Source organism: Bos mutus, chromosome 11 (genome assembly GCF_027580195.1).
Source record: "Bos mutus isolate GX-2022 chromosome 11, NWIPB_WYAK_1.1, whole genome shotgun sequence".
Lineage (NCBI taxonomy): Eukaryota > Metazoa > Chordata > Mammalia > Artiodactyla > Bovidae > Bos > Bos mutus.
In genome coordinates this window covers 33,842,700-33,860,423 of record NC_091627.1, presented here as the reverse complement: position 1 = coordinate 33,860,423, position 17,724 = coordinate 33,842,700, and the positions used below count along the sequence as shown (strand labels likewise).

The 17,724-nt window shown below is 45.1% G+C and overlaps 1 protein-coding gene across 6 annotated transcripts in view; it reads left to right on the top strand.

The window, feature by feature from the left end:
• The window catches only part of CIB4 (calcium and integrin binding family member 4), a 103,819-nt gene that overhangs the window by 23,968 nt on the left and 62,127 nt on the right, over positions 1-17,724 (top strand). For 5 of the 6 annotated variants that reach the window (XM_070379249.1, XM_070379247.1, XM_070379245.1 and 2 more), the window contains exon 3: positions 17-104. The exons of the other annotated variant lie outside the window; for it this stretch is intronic. The gene's annotated coding sequence lies outside the window, so the exon portion shown is untranslated. The remainder of the gene's footprint in view (positions 1-16; positions 105-17,724) is intronic. 6 annotated transcript variants of the gene reach the window in all.

Genomic DNA, 17,724 nt, shown 5'->3' with positions numbered 1-17,724 from the left:
CCCTTTATTCACTCAGGAGAGTAATTTGGGCAAGAGGAATTTTCTTCCATCATATCGCTGAAGACACTGAGGCCCTTAGGGACTGAGCACAGAGATCCTAAGAGGTGAGCCTGGTTCTGAACCCAGATATCTACGCTCCTCATCCTGGGCCCTGGCCACTACCCTTGACTGCCTTACTGCACTGGGCAATTTAGAGTCTTAGAAATACGGGGATTCTAGAGCCAGAAGGAAAGTTAGAGACCACCTATAGACAGTTCAGGTCCCTCATGTCACAGACAAGGAAACAGAGGCCCGGAGAAGGGAAGGACCTTCCCAGGGTCACTTTGCCAATTTTGGCCCAGATGGAATTGGGCTCCCAGATCTCTGGATTCCCCATCTACATCTCTCTCCACTGGACCCAACTGCCTGTAGACCCCTGAGCCTGGGTGGAATTGTCCTAGCCAGACAGCACGGCTGATGCCCAGTATGAAGGGGATGGGATGGCTGTTAGGGAGACGACCATGTATCCATTCTGGGGAGAGGGCATGTACAAATAATGTGATTTGTTCTGCCTTTAACATCAAGTTATGTGAAACTGTCCTGTGCATGCTGACATTTTGCCAATCAGCAAACAGTGAAGAACCAGAGACTCCCAGAGGCAGGCAGACCTCTGGCCTCTGTGTGCAGCACAGTGCTGGTGTTAATGGACCAGGGCTGGACCTGGCTCTGAAATCCCCACTGCCCTGGTCACATCCTCCTTCCTCTTTCCATCTCTCCCTTCCTCCCTCCCTCTTGCTTCCTCCTTCCCTCCCTCCCTTACCTTCTTTTCATTTAACAAATATTCACAGATTGCTAGCCTTCTGCAAGGACCCCACTTGGTGCTAGGGAAGCAGAGATGAATGTGGCAAGGTCTTACCCTAAAGAACTGCACAGAAGAAAAAGCAGAAACAAACATGAGGACGAGCCACCTGATGGAAGCTGTCCAGAGGCCAAAGCGGCTCGAGGGGCACTGCGTAGATCAATTGTGTTTGTGGAGGAAGGGTGTGGGGGGGTGAGAAAGGACATTTCTTTGCAAAAAAAAAAAAAAAGCAGCTTCAGTAGCACTGAAGAGGTAGGAAATAGCCTGGAATGTCCTGGAGATTGTAAACACGAGCTTGGATTTACAGTGTAAGCTTTGGTCTGGAGTCGCACAGGCAGAGTTCAGAATCCTTGGCTATGCTGTGAACTGTGTCACTTAGGCAAGTCTCCTCATTTGTAAAACAGGATGATAATTTTCACCTCACAGGGTAATTGTGAGAATTCACTGAGATCATTTATTCAGCAAGGGATATTCTGGGTACCTACTATATGCCAGGCACCCTTCCAGGCATGAGAAACCACAGGGAATCAGATGGGTCAGGTCCCTGCCCTCGTGGAGCCTATATTCTAGTGGAAGGGGATGGACTGTGAAAAATACATAGCATGGTGTCAGGTTCTTATAAGTGACTGAAAATAATAAAGCAGGTGTTTGGGGTGGCTCCCTAGGTGCAATCCCCAGGAAAAGAGGATTTGTCAAAAGTGTGGTCTCAGAGTGTGTGGCGGTGGGGAAGGGAGGACACAAACGAAGTCCGACAGGGGTAGCCTCAGCCTGATCCCACGGGGCTCAGGGTGTGAACTCTGCCGGGAGGGGTCGCAGCCTAGACCAGGGGACGACGCCGTGGGTTAGTATGTGCTTTGCTGGGGTAGTGTCTGGTGCACACATTAGCCATGGAATGAACGCCCTGCCTCTAGACCCGCTCCACCGCGCCTTGCTGCCGTGCGATTCTGTGATCCACAGCAAGCTGCGCTTTTCCCGTGCCTTCCCCGTCCTCTCATGCTGGGCCTCTCTGCCCCTGCTGTTCCTTCCTAAAACACAACCTCTCCACTGCTCTCCCTGGAAAATTCTTAGTCATTCTTCAAGTCTCAGCTCAAATGCTGCCTCTATGTCTGTGAAGACTCTCGCAGGACTTCTTGGGGGCTTGCTTCTGTGTAACCTCTGTAATGGTCATGACCACCAGTGAGGCAATTGTTCAGTCGCTAAGTAGTGCCAGACTCTTTGCGACCCCATGGACTGCAGCACGCCAGGCCTCCCTGTCCTTCACTATCTCCTGGAGTTTGCTCAAACTCATAGCCACTGAGTCAGTGATGCCACCCAACCGTCTCAACCTCTGTCGCCCCCTTCTACTCTTACCCTCAATCTTTCCCAGCATCACGGAAATTTGCCTGTTCACAAGCCTGTCTGCCCACTAGGCTGGGACCTCCCTGACAACTTGGAAAGGTTTTTTTCAGCTCTGGGTCTCCAGAATGTTGGACACACAGTAGGGCCTCAGAAAATATTTGCTGAATAAGTAAATGGCTCTGTCACTTAGTAGCTTTGTGCCCTCTGGTGAGTCAAATAATCTCTCTAAGGCTGAGTCTGCCAATCAGTAGTTGTAACTACGTCTAAATTATCGTGTCTTTAGGAGGCCAAATGAGATAATGAATATAAACTCTGAAGGATTATCCAGATGTGATTTTTTTTTTTAATAAAACGGTAGAAGAGGAAAGGTCCATTTTGGAGCTCAGCATCAGCTGCAGGGACCCCAGGGACCCAAATTGCTCCAGAAGCCTGTGGCTCAGTCTGGAAGACTTCTGGAGAACATTCCAGTAGAAGACCTCTGAGCAGGTGTCAGATTAGCACTTTGCCTTCTCTGACACTTTATCTCCCATCAGCCAGGGCTTGAAACTCTGGTTCTGAGGAGGAGATATAACACCCATGAATCCTCTTTCTCTGCTTTCAGTAACTCAGTAATAATAATACACATGCAAGCCATTGAAATCAAGAAGAGTAGGAGTTTCTACTCTTGCCAATTGGACACAGGACTCATCTGTGGTCACCACTGCAGATGAATCTTGCACAGGGATGTCTCAACTCTGTAAACCTTGATCCAGCCCATATCCAGTCTCTTCCAAGGCTGTTCTTCTTTTCCTGACTCTCCGAGAAGACTGTCTTCCCTTACCAGGCCCACCTTGTTCTTCCATGTTATCTGCCTGATACAGAAGAACCATCCATTATCCTGGTCTCCAAGAAACCAGAAACAGGACCTTTCCTCCATTGTCCCCTGGCTTCAAGTTCTCCGGAATCCTCAGTGTTGTTTCCCCTTTGGTCCCATCTTGATGCCATCCAGGATTTGGGGGCCTTTATATCAGCACATGGAAGAATTTAATGTCTCCAGAGTCCCTCCCTCAGCCAAGTATATGGCCTAAAGTACTTCCCTTTACATATGAGATAGTTATTTATCCTTTAATATATCATCGTCAAACCACTCCTTAACTCCAGGTGGCCTGTCTTGCTTTCCCACCATTCTGAAATACTTTTCTTGCTCTTTCTAAGATACCTATGAGCTACTCAGTTAATTATCTGATACAGCCTGAGCCTTCAAGTTTTAGGCCCACTCCCAAGCCATTTAGCTAGTCCCCAATACAAATGAATCCTGGTGAAGATCCAATATTGTAGAGACATAAATTCTTTCCAAATTAATCTATAAATTCAGGGAAATCCCAATAAAAACTTAATAAGGTTTTAAAAATGGAAATTTACAAGCAAGTTCTAAAAGTCAACTAGAAGGAGGAAAAATGAATAAGAATAGCCTGGTGAATTTTGACACAGTAAGAACAAGAAGGAAAAAGCTCTTCCACATATAAACATTTGTTATAAAGTGAGACCCGGATTTGATCCTTGGGTCAGGAAGACCCCCTGGAGAAGGAAATGGCAACCGACTCCAGTATTCTTGCCTGGGAAATTCCATGGACAGAAGAGCTTGGTGGGCTACAGTCCATGGGGTTACAAAGAGTCAGACACGACTGAGTGACTGACGTTGATAAAATGGTCAATTCAGAGGGATACTGCTATGTGAACAGATAATCTAATCAATGGAAGAGAGTAAAGAAATAGATGCATGGAAATCTAGTGTATGAGAAAAGAGCATTTTAAATCATTAGGAAAAGACTGAGTATTCAAGAATGGTTTTGAGACGATAGATCACCCACTTTGGAAGAAATTAAATTAGATAGTATATTGGGTTTGGTTTTACTTTCTGAAAAGAGAATTCATTTTACTATTCTAAATCAGAAAGATATTTATGGAATCTATGTATAGCTGCCAGAAATGTAAGGAGTGTTGGAGGAAAAGACTTTAGGATGAGCTTACCAGAATAACTTCCAAAGTCAGTGCAGAAGTGAGCCACTGAAGAGATGTCATTGCTGCAGTCTGGAAGCTGTCAGATAGTAGTAAGTTTTTGCCATGGATGCTATTCTAAAACTACACCATCTCTGCCAGGATCTGTGCTAGTAAAACGGAGGCTGTGCTGCCTTTTTCTCTAGGTGTCTCAAAGTTTCATGTGAGCTGTATCTGCTTAGATCTTTTAGGAAGTAGACATCAAGATAGAGTTAGAAGGCCAGGGAATTTGTTAGGACAATGCATGTAAAAGATAAAGCGGAAAAGGAGCAGGAATGTAGGGAAAACCTTCAGAGTATAATTTAGATGTGACATCTGCGAAAGGAAAGGAAGAAGGAAAGAAGGTTGGGTAGAAAAAGCTTCAGACTTTTTCTAAAACTAAAATCCAAAGCACTGACAACATCAAATGCTAGCGAGAATGTGGAGACGTGGGAACTCCCATTCACTGATGGTGGGAATGCAAGGTGGGGCAGTCATTTTGGAAGACAGTTTGGTGGTCTCTTGCAAAGCTAAACATAGGCTATTGTACAATTCATCCATCCCAATCCTAGGTATTTACCCAAATGAGTTCAAAACCGCAAAAACCTGCACATAAACCTTTAAAGCAGCTTTGTTCATTAACTCAGTAACTGGAAACAAACCCTGATATTAGTATCTTTCAATAAGTGAGTGGATAAACAAACTAGGGTACATCCTTACAATAGAATATTATCCAGTAATAAAAAGAAAGAAGCTATCAAGTCATGAAAGGACATGGAAGAGTCTTAAATGCGTATCGTTAACTGGAAGAAGCTATATACTATATGATTCCAACTGTATGATATTCTGAAAAGGGCAAAATTATAGAGACAGTAAAAAAAATCGGTGATTGTCAGAAGTTCTGAGGGAGGAAGGGAAGGATTAATAGATGGAGTGCAGAGCATTTTTAGGGCAGTGAAACTCTTCTGTATGGTACTGTAATGTTGGATGCATGACTTATGTATTTGTCAAAACCCATAGAACTATGCAACACAGAGAGCCAACCCTAATGTAAACTATTCATTTTAGTTATTAAATGTATTGATATTGGTTCATAAAGTGTCACAAATTACCATACTAATGCAAGATGTTAATAAATAGGGAGCCTTTCTGCTCAAATTTTCTGCAAACCTAAAACTGCTCTAAAAATAAAGTCTATTAAAATTTTAAAAGTAATGAATATACTTGGAGAAATATACTTGGCAGTAAATATAACAGATCATAGTATGGTGGCCAAACACTCTAGTTTTCTCAGGATGGCTTTTACAGTTAAAAACTTTGGCTCTGTTTATACCTGCTGTCATGGTGTCCCATCTGCTTTAGCATTTGTTAGTCTCAAGGTGTCTTCTTGGCTTGAGTGATACATTATGTGGTCACTCTAGACAAAAGGCTATTTTACATATATGTGTGTATGTATATATTTATATACATAATAAAATAAATATATAATGAACTCTTATAAAGCAATAAGAAGATACATTGCTCAAGAGAATAATGGGCAAGATATATGAATATGTGTATATTCACATGTATTCATAGTCACACGATTATGTGTATGTTGCTAGCTCTGCCATAAGAAATTATCACATATGGGGTGGCTTAAACAGCAGAAATTTATTTTCTTGCAGTTCAAGAGGCTAGAAGTCCAAGATCAAGATGTTGGCAAGTTTGATTTCTTCTGAAACCTCTTCCTTGCACTTGCAGATGGCTGCCTTCTTTATGTGTCCTCACATGATCCTTCTGAGCACACGCAAGTCTGTGTCCTAATCTCTTCCTATAATGACCTCATCTTACCTTATTTCTTTGAAGGCGCTGTCTCCAAATATAGTCACATCTGAGATGCTAGCGGTTTGGATTTCAACATATGAATTTGCAGGTGCAGGGGGTGGGGGGCGAGGGAACACAACTCTGACGATAACAATACACAATTCACAGAAGAAGTACATATGTCCAATGAATAGATGTCAATATGTTTAATATTATAAAAAAACAGAGACATGGAAATTTAAAATAATAATAACTGACAACATCCTCCAATAGAATGACTAAAAATAATAAAATAAAATTCTATCTAGGGTTGCCAAGGAGGTGAGCAATTATTCTTTGTTGGTGGAACAAATTGATACAGATTTTTTGGAGGGCAAATTGACAGACTCCATCAAAATGAAAAAATACATATCCTTTGACCTATAAATTATACTTCTGAACTTGATTATACAGAGATACTCAAAGCACAAAGAGACATACATAAAAATGTTAATTAACAGAACTTTTTGTAATATTTAAAAATTGAAAAAATATTTAAATTCCTATTAATAGTTAAATAAGCTATGATACATCCACATTATGGAATATTACACCGGAGTTAAAAAGAAGGAGGTAGACCTATGGTAAAATGAATAGCACATAATATCCTATGAATAAAGTAGATCTATGATAAAATGGAATCACAAAACACAGTAAGTAGCTCAAAAAAGTGGAAATTGAGAACAAAGAACAGACAGAACACATAGAACTCAAGTAGCAAAATAGTAGATTTAAACTCAACAATATCAACAACATTTACATTAAGTGTAAATAGTCTAAATGTCCCAATTTAAAAATATAGATTATGAGATTTTTTTTTTTTAAGTATGACCCAATTGATATTAAGAAACTCACTTTAATTATATCCATAATAGGTTCAAAGTGTAAAGTTAGGGATTCCCTGGGGGTAGTGGTAAAGAATATGTCTGCCAGTGCAGGAGACACCGGTTCAATCCCTGGTCTGGGAAGATCCCACATGTGGCAGAGCAACTAAGCCCACGCACCACAACTACTGACCCTGTGCCCTAGAGCCTGGGAGCCTCAGCTACTGAGCTTATGCGTGGTAACCACTGAAGCTTGCATGCCCTAGAGCCGTGTGCTCTGCAGTAAGAGAAGCTACCGCAGTGAGAAATCCGTGCACCGCAACTGGAGAGCGGCCCACTCGCCACAACTAGAGAAAAAGCCTGTGCAGCAACAAAGGCCCAGAACAACCCCTCAAAATAAATAAATGAATAAAAAGATTTTTTGGAAAAGTGAAAGGTTAGATAGATCAGATCAGATCAGATCAGTCGCTCAGTCGTGTCCGACTCTTTGCGACCCCATGAATCGCAGCACGCCAGGCCTTCCTGTCCATCACCAACTCCCGGAGTTCACCCAGACTCAGGTCCATCGAGTCAGTGATGCCATCCAGCCATCTCATCCTCTGTCGTCCCCTTCTCCTCCTGTCCCCAATCCCTCCCAGCATCAGAGTCTTTTCCAATGAGTCAGCTCTTCGCATGAGGTGGCCAAAGGTTAGATAAAGATATACCTAAATCTGTTAATACTAGTCAAAAGAAAGCTGGAGTGACTATATTAATATCAGACAAAGTAGATTTCAGAGCAAAGACTATTTCCAAGGATAAAAGGAGTTATTTCATAGTGATAAAGGGATTAATTTACCTAGAGAACATAGTAATTCTAAGTGTATATGCACTTCATAAAACTTCAAAATGCATGAACTGAAATACAACTGCAAAGAGAAACGTACAACTCACAGTTATAACCAATATTGCAAATCCTCTTGTCATTATTTCATAATTTTCTACTCTTATTATATAGGCCTTTCTTTATCACTCTAAACTCTTAAGTCACCATTCAGATCATTTTTTTTAGTCTTTAGTTCCTCTGGTGTTAATTAACCCATTTGTTGGGTCAGTGGAATATCCATCTTGGCACTGGATTTCCTCACATATAATTTTGTAGTTTTTGTCTGTGAGCTCATCTTTAACAGGGGTTATTTTCCACAAGAGTCCTATAAGTGCTCCCTGCATTATTAAGGCTTCTCTTGGGGTGATTTCACTATTGCTTCCATCTACTCTTTTTGGGGTTTGTCCCTTCTGATGCTCTGTGGCTTTAGGTTTGTGTTTCATTTCTGGTGTCTAGAAATTTTCTTTTTTTGCTTTTGAGTTTAGCTGTGCTTTAAAATAAAATTTAAAATAACTATGCAATGTTTCACTGTTTGGAGCAGGTCTGGGAAATTCCCACATCTGTTCATTTGTATGTTTTTATTGGATGTCTTGATATGGCTCCCTTGACAAAACTTTGAAATCAGTCTTCACCAAATCTCTTTCCTTGTTGTCCTTTGTCCTGGAATTATAAAATTACATTTTGTCCTGGAATTATAAAATTACATTTTATAATTTATAATGAGTTTATAATAAGTTGGATTTGCTTTTAAACTGGAAAAAAATGAAATTTTAGGATTGCAAACTACCTGTCTTTTAGGATGGAGATTTAAATTTGATTTATGGAAGATGTTCCTTTGTTTTCAAATGCCCAGCTGAGTAGGCCCTTTTAGTTATGCTAATACAAAGCAAAAATCTATCATTCTTGGCGAGAATGGGAACACACTTACGGGGCCCTAAAGGAGATTTCTTAATCTAAAATGTTAATACTCTTTAGTAATATACATTGAATGATTTGTAGAAGTCTGCCTCTGAGCATTGTTTTGTTTAGAGCACCACCATCTCCTAATTTGGAATCAGACTACACTATGCTTGAAGCTGGTGTGTTCTTGCAAAGTGGTGTGTGTTACTCTGGGATCAGTTGTTTGTACAAGATAAGGAGCTGAGATGGAGAAGAATGTGGGAGAAAAGTGCTCACTTCTTCAACTTGGGCTGGAGAAAGCAACTGTGCAAAGAAACGCGACCGGGAGGGCCTGGCGCAGCCCAACCTAGACCCGGGACTTGGCGTCCCTCTCAAAGCGTTGCATTAACCTGACCATTCTGACTTTTGGAAAGTGTTCTGGCAGATATTTTGTTTTGATATTCCTATTGCCAGTAATGTATAGAAGAGGCAAATTCTGGGGCAGGACAAGAGGTCTTGGGAGGCAGCTCTTAGCTGGGAGTGAGAGGGGAAAAACTACTTTCAAGAGCTGGGATGAGGGTGGGGTCATTGCTTAGACCTGAACTCCAAGGAAGAGGGATACTTAGAAGGTGCCTGAGGGTGGGAGGAGAGTCAATTCTGAGGGCAATGATAGGATGCTTTCCGGTATGTACTTCTCTTCCTCCCTAAGATTTCAGGCAATGCTGTTGACTTGTGTTTTGCTGTGATGTAGAGAATTAGGAACGGAGAAAGCAATGGCACCCCACTCCAGTACTCTTGCCTGGAAAATCCCATGGATGGAGGAGCCTGGTGGGCTGCAGTCCATGTGGTCGCTAAGAGTCAGACATGACTGAGGGACTTCACTTTCACTTTTCACTTTTCTGCATTGGAGAAGGAAATGGCAACCCACTCCGATGTTCTTGCCTGGAGAATCCCAGGGACGGGGGAGCCTGGTAGACTGCCATCTATGGGGTCGCACAGAGTTGGACATGACTGGAGCAACTTAGCAGCAGCAGCAGAGAATTAGGAAAGAGCTTAGCCCATGTATTAGGCAGAGGGACCAATATCTGCCTGGCTCTGGGTGTAATGGTAACTTGGGGAGAGATCTGGGCAGAGTGGTAGGAGGTGCAGCTGAGCAGGGAACCAGGGGCAGAGCATGAAGGGCTTTGTAAGTCATTTGAAGAAATTGGACTTTATCTTGTAGATGCTGGTGAGCCACTGAAGGATATTGAGCAAGATGGTGATGTGATCAAAGTTGCATTATACAGAAAAAAACCCAGATGCATATCTCATAAATTTGTAGTCAGCTGGGGTGGACTTGTGCTATTTTGTCTGGCCAGTACCTCTCGTATCCTCCTGTGGTAACAGACCCCTTCTTTCCTGTGGGGGAACCTATTCTGTTTGAGTAGGACAGAGCTGATTGCCATCTTCTAGGAGCCTACACAATCCTCTCTTTCACATGAACCAATATTTTTTTTTTCTTATTTAACCAAATATGCCACATTTCTCTTGCTCATAAGGGAGAATTCTCACTGATAGTTGTGTGTTCTCCCTGACTTTCTCTTCCTTAGACTCAATATCTTCATTTGACATTTGAGATGGTTTCTAGACCCCTCCCTGCAGGGTCTTCCTCCTCTAGAAGGAAGAAGTGTCCTCCCCACCAATGTCCCTGGGGATCCCCCCTCTCAGGGTTGTATTACAGTCTAGGACATGATAAAGTCTCCTCTGTAGAAATCAAGATAAAAGGTTGATACTCAAGGATCAGGTTCTGGGGGGAACTTTTAGGGGAGCCTGATCATGGCAATTCATGACTTGAGGCATCTACTTCTATAAAGAATGAAACATCTTCCTGTCACACAGGGAATTCTCAGAAGCCACCACCTTGAATGACTTCAGTTTCTAAGTGGAAGGGAAAATAGAAAGGAGGGTGTCCTCCTGATTGGCCAAAAGGATCCCGGGCTTGCCTGAAATATAGATGGAACCACTCAGTCATCTTAACTGGCCATTAATGAGCCGATTCATAATTTAAAAGAGACTTCAAGAAACATCAAGGGGAAGAGTGCAGGGAGACAGGCTAAATGTGTCCATTTCATTATCTGAAGGGGTGTGTGTGTGTGTGTGTGTGTGTGTGTGTGTGTGTGTGTGTAGAAAGGAATAGTGAGCCCACTTCCTTCCAGATCTCACAAGGGTTTCCATAACCCTCTTGGTTACAGTGAGCCAAGGGCCTTCCTTCAACAGAACAGGCTTGGATTCTAAACTCCTAGTTGATGGATCTTCTCAAGAGCCCTTTAGAGACTGCTTGAGCCCTCACCAGGCCCTGCTCAGTTTCTTCTTCCCCATCACTTAGTAAGTTACACACAAGATTAAAACTCTCTGTCTACCATGGTGGGTGTGCCCAAGTCCTATGGCCATATGGGGTCACCTGGCCTTCTTTTTAAAAAGTAATTACTCATTTATTTGGCAGCACTGGGTCTTAGTTGCAGGACATTCAATATTTGTTGTATTCTGCAGGAGGTTTTCGGAGAAGGCAATGGCACCCCACTCCAGTACTCTTGCCTGGAAAATCCCATGGATGGAGGAGGCTGGTAGGCTGCAGTCCATGGGGTTGCTAGAGTCAGACACGACTGAGCAACTTCACTTCCGCTTTTCACTTTCATGTACTGGAGGAGGAAATGGCAACCCACTCCAGTGTTCTTGCCTGGAGAATCCCAGGGATGGGGAGCCTGGTGGGCTGCCGTCTATGGGGTCGCACAGAGTCGGACACGACTGAAGTGACTTAGCAGCAGCAGCAGCAGCAGGAGCTTTTAGTTGCAGTCTGAGAACACTGTTGTGGTATGTGGTATCTAGCTCCCTGACCAGGAATCCAATATAGGCCCCCTGCATTGACAGTGTGGAGTTCCAGCCACTGGACCACCAGGAAGTCCTCACCTTGCCCTTTACTCTCCAAAGGAAAATGGATCAAACTCTCAACCCACAGTAGAGGGAAATTCAGGGTTTTCTGCAAGACTTTCAGGGGATTTGTTCCCAATCCCCCCTTATCAGTTTCTATTGAATTATTTATAATTCCCCTCCTTCCTTGCTTCTTCCCTCCTTTCCTTTCTCTCCCCCTCTTTCTCTTTTTTTTTTTTCTATTTTTGCCCCGTGAAGCTGTTTTCCTCTCTCTGCCCTGTGTCAAGACAAACCTGAAGCACAGGTACTTTCCCTTGATTTTCCTAAAGTAGCCCTAGCATAGGGTCTCTGTGACACATTTTCCTCCAAGTGGTAAGAATCCACCTGGCAAAGCGGGAGACCGGGAGACGTGGGTTCGATCCCTGGGTCGGAAGATCTCCTGGAGGAGGAAATGGCAACCCACTCCAGTATTCTTGCCTGAAAAACCCCATGAACTGAGGAGCCTGCGGGGCTACCATCCAAAGGGTTGTAAAGAGTTGGATGCGACTGAGCGACTGGGCATGCGTGCGCACACACACAACTGGGAGAGCTATGTTGCATCTTCTCACAGAAACCCCTTCAAGGTGAATATCAGATATTCCCTCGCTCTTCCCCACCCCAACAGCATCCATATGTTTCCAGCCTCACTCCCCCTCCGCCCCTCTGCCCTCCCACCCTGAGCCAGTCTCCCACAGCATCATTTCTCCTAGGAGCAGCTCACCCCAACCCTCTGCCCAGACCACCTCAGGGCCAATCTCTGCCTGCCCAGAAGACATTAAGGGCCAGTTTGAAAATTATCTTTTCCCTCAACACAATCAAATTATTAGTCTTAACTCCTTCCTCCGCTAGTCTCTGCAGGCAGGTAAAGATTCACCATCCCTTTGATATGAATTATGCCACCCCCTTGGAAGGCAGAAGTGCTGGAATAATTTTGTTGGTTGTTTAAATCACAGCTTTTGCCTTCCTGCTGCTCAAGTTTAAGTATAGCCCAGAGATGTTTTCATTGGCTCCACCTGCCTAGTTTGAAATATCGTCCCTGCTCTGGCTCCACCCCTCCCTCGTCAACACCTCCCGAGCCCTATCCTATGACCCTGATACACGTGCTTTCTCAAAACAGCTCAGGCCTGTTTCCTTATTTCCCAGTCCTTGCTGTTTCCAAGTTGGAGAACCAGCCATGGGGACCATAGGAAGGCCCTATTCTCACTCCTCCTTAGAAGTCCTAGGATCCTTGCTGTATACTTGGGTCACTCTGTCTCTATGAGGCTGAGGGTTTCACAGTGTGCGATTCCAACCCAGGGCCCCTGCAGCCTTACATGGCCAAAGAATCGTGAGCCCCAGCAAGTCTCACCACCGGGGCACCCAGCTGATGCAAAGTCTCAAGAAATGTTCACAGGTCTACATCAGAGCTCCAGAGCCTTCTGGACCCTGGAGGGAAGCAGTCTGAATGGAATTTGGTCCCCCAAATGTTACAGCCACATCCTGAGTGACTCTCCCTCCGTCATGGTGGCCCAGCCACACTGGCCTTCCTCCAGCCCCTCAGAACCCCAACATCCTAGACCACCAAGGCCAGGAGCCGGGACAGCCTCTGCCTCCATAGGTAGAGAAACGTGCATGGATTCAGGGTATGTTTGGAGGCAGAAATGGTCAGTTGTTGCAACAAATATGGCACTGGTGAGGGTGCTAAGCCGGCGGGAACCCTCTAGTCTAGTCTAGGGCCGTCCTCACCAGCACTCAGGCACTTCTTTCTGGCCCTATACATGTCATTGAGGCTCAGCCAGCCTCGGGGGAAGGATGCTCAGGGAGAATGAAGACTCACCGAACTTTGCTACCAGTTTCAAAGACTCCCTCACAGTGATGTCAGAAGGGTAAGAACTGGCGGGAGCAGAGGGTGGGGGAGACCGTGGCAAGGGAGTGGCACTGGGCTTCCCCACTGGATCACTGTGGGGGTAGGACACCCCAAATGGCAGTGGTCTCCAGGCCCTGAGCCGTCCTCATCAGCTGCCCCTTCTCTGCATCAGTGAGGAACAGCTCCCAGCTGGGCCCGCTGATCTAATTTCAGGAACCCCCTCTTCTAAGAGACCGTTCATACTCAGCTTGTTCTCCAACTCCCAGAGGCCTTCTGGCTGTTTTCCTGCTTCAGATCTCCACTGACCAGCCCCGGCAGGTGGGTGATTCAGTTGATTGGGTCTTCCTGGAAAGAGATTGGGGGCACACTTTGGGACTGGAGAAGGAGGCAGGGTCAGGTGGGACAGCGGAAGAGACAGAACAGCGAGTGGGGGCTTGGTGTTAGAGGGATGGGCTATTTGCTAAATAAAATTTAAACCCTTGCCAGCTTTTCTGCCAAGAAGAGAGAAGTGGCTGATGAAAACCATATGTCTCTAAGTAAGTGGAAGTGAGGAGCCCGGCTTTGTTGTGCGAGTATGTTGATATGGCTCCTGGTCTCCCGTGCAATGGAAAATCTCTATTTTAAAGAATACAATGTTTAAGAGGCACTCTGAGACAAGCCACATTTCGCAATTAAGTAGTTTACAAGGTCAGCAAAGGAAGGACAAAATAAACCAGCTGAAAAAGGTCTTGCTCAATACCAAAATTTGTTTAAAAGTTCAATGCTACAGTCCGAAACTGTAATATAGGCTTGTTATGGAGTGTTACAAAAATAGCCCAAAAGATGAGGCTCTTTGTGGATGGAGAAACAATTAAAAATGTTTTAAGTATTGGTTCAGATACTGATTTCTTAATGTTTAAAAAAAGTAACTTAAAAATGCAAACTACATCATTTCTTTTTTTTTTTTTACTTTTTCTAAACTGACCCTGGAGGCAAAGTAAACCCAGAGACACAAACAGAATGAACTACTGTTCACTCTTTGCGGAACAAGATTCAAATTTCTTCATCCAGCATTCAAATTCCAGCAGACTGTGGTTCCAACTGGCCTTCTCTGAATTTTTTGCACAGAATGCTGCCGCTGGCCCTGCCAGCCCCACACCCCGCCCTCCATCCTGTTTGCAGGCTGCCAACTGTGAGGTTTCACAGGGCACTTACCTGCCCCTGAGGTGCCCTTCCTTCTGGCTGAATGAAAAAATGTTAGCTGTTCTTCGAGGGTATTAATTGCTGAATTCTATCCATGCCACTTTAATTTCCATTTGATTCTGGTGTATAGATCGCAGTTCTCTGGTGAAATTCTCCCTCTTGTAATCGATTTTCTTGACCATTTAAATCACAGTTATTTAAAAGTCTATCAGATAACTCCACTATCTGGATCACCTGTGGGTCTGTTTCTATTATAGAGATACTCTTTTTTCGGACTGTGCTGGGTCTTTGTTGCTACATGCAGGCTTTCTCTAGTTGTGGCAAGTAGGGGCTGCTCTCTCACTGTGCTGCACAGGCTTCTCACTGCAGTGGCTTCTCTTGTTGCTGAGCATAGGCTTGGAGCACAGGCTTCAGCAGTTGTGTTGCCCAGGTTTAGTTACCCCACAGCGTGTGGCATCTTCCCGGACCAAGGATCAAACCCCTGTTCCCTGCATTGGCAGGCAGATTCTTAACCACTGGACCACCAGGGAAGTCCAGAGATATGTTTTTGGCTCTGACCGATGTTGTTTCATCAGAAAGGATTTACTTCGGCTTTCTGGAAGGCAGTTCAAGCATTGGAAGGCCATCTTTATCCAGCCTGGGGATGAGCTGGCTTGAAGCTGGTGATCAGACTTTGAAGGCTCTCTGTTTCTGACTCACTCTGTTTCTGACTCCTAGCGCTTCACTCTTCTGGGGTTCTCCCTGAGAATCTGGTTGTGTTTTAGAGTCCCTCCTCTTGGGTGGCCCTTTGAGTTCCAGTTTACTTCCCCAGCCCCATCTTACTGCCCCAACTCCATTCAGCTTTCTGGTCTCTCAGTCATGCCTTCCACTCAGCCTTCCCTGCTCCAGCCGATGCTGCTTCTGAATCGGCACATGCCTTCTGGGAAGAGGGACTGGAAACTGGGAACTAACCTACTGTGCTTCTGTTCTCTTTCTCAGACATCTTGCTCCTTAAGTCCCACTTGCCTGGGTATTTTGAACTCCAAATTTTTCTCCTTACCCTATGAGATCTCCAAAACCTCTAACTCAAGTTCTCTAACTCAGTTCACCATCACTTTCTGCTTGTTTTTAGTCTCTTGGCCCCATGCTGCTCATGAGCCAGGGAGACCTTAAGGGTAAATGTAGCACCGAATGTCACCTCCATATGCTCCCAAGTCTCTAGAATCCTGACCTTTCAAATCCCAACTGCCTGTAAGTAGATAGCTTTTGGATTTTGTCCAGCTTACTCTTGGTGAGGGAACTGGTCTCTAAAGAGTCATCCTGACGTTACAAGAAGTGCATCCTCTAATCGCTTCTTTATAATATAAGCTCCCTGAGGGCAGAGAATGTGTCTCCATCACAACTGTGGTCGCAGGAGGATCTCATTCACAAGATCTGAATATCACCTACGCTGGAACATTTCCAAATGTCTGTCTCCAGCTCAGAGATCTGTTTTAAGCTCTTAGCCCCATGGACCAAACTGCCACTTGTCATCTCCAGGAAGCTGCTTCATAGAAACTCAAGACATCCAAAGTCATGTTCTTCCCCAACATCTGTTCTTCACTGGGGCTCCCAGGCTTGGGAAGGGGTGTGTCCTCCATCTACCCTGCTGCTTATGTCAGAATCCCGAAGGTCCCCACTGGCAATCCGCACCCACCCCCCGCCCACATCCGACCCCCCCAGTGCTGCTGATTCCACCTGAAAATGTCACACAAACTCATCCAGCTCTTTCTCGCCACTGCTGCCCTGTCCCAGCACTGTTCCCCCCTCCCTCGTTACTCAGGAGTCTCCTCACATTCCTCCACAGAGCCAGGCTGGCCTCCGTCCAGCATGTTCGCCAGCCACCCTAGGAGCAGAATGACCCCTTGAACACAAAAATCTGATTATGTCATTCCTCGGCATAACACCCTTCAATGACGTCCATTGCTCTGAGGAAAGCTTTGAAGATAAACCCTCATGGAGTCACCCACCCCGTGTGTTCAAACCCCAACCCCTCTTCCAGTCTTGCTTTTCCTGACTCTTGCCCTTGACACACATTCCACCCTTAAGCCCTTCTCAACTCTGCCAGCACCTTCTTGAGATCCTTTCTGCCTGGTGGCTCCCCTGCCAGAAGACACCCTTCTCGTCTCCTGTCTGATTCTCTTCTGTGCATCCTTCAGGTCTCTGCTAAATGTCCCCTTCTCAAAGGAGCCTCCCTGACCCCTAGAACTGGTTAGGCGTTGTCACTGTGTCCTGCACTCTGTTCGCAGCACCGGCACGGAAACAACTGCAGAGTTAACCAAGCGATTACTGATTACGCTCCTCCCCATCAGATGCCAATCTCCTTAAGGCCAGGGCTATATTTGTCTTGATCACCACCACACGCTCAGCACCAGCAAAGTGCCTGAGATATCTTAGAAGATTTGTAAATAATTTTTTGAATCAGGGAATAAAAGATAGAAGTCCGCCGGCACCCCGCCACCCCTACCCTGCCAGCCACCAAGCAGAACGCGGTGTAGGGAGAGAGAGGGAGGCTGGAATGGGGTTTCTAGTTAGCAAGTGTCTCTGAGAGCGTGACTCTAAAAATAAAGAATGCTAAATTACTGTCTAATGCCTCTTCTTATTGCTGGGCTTAACGCACTGGCCCGGGAGCCAGTAGATTCGGGTTCCAATCCCAGGTCTGGCACAAATCATGACAAATAGCATTTTTATAATGCTTCACAGTTTACAAGACATTTCCACAGATAGGATCTCATTAAACCAGCTCGATGACCTCGGGCAAGCGGCTTTTAGAGGCCTGTTGGGAGGGAGGAGACCTGGGAAGGAGCTGGGTTCCAGAACCCACTCTGCCTCAACTCCCCAAGGGATCTCGCGAGAGTTCCCTGCCCAGCCCCAAGTCTACTGTAAAATGAAGGGGACCAGCGAGGTGATCTTTGAGGTTTGTCTATAGGAATTTAGAACTAAAAATTCAAGACGGCTCCCTGGTCAGAATGCAGAATCTTTGGAGTGTCCTTTTTTCTCATGTAGCAGGGCAGCGTCCCAAGAGGTTCCCAACAATGCCTTGGGTGTCCTGGCGAGGTGTCCTTAAAAGTGGGACTGAAACCAGCATTTTTGTGCAGTTAGTTTACTTGAGAGCTGATCCCAGGACACA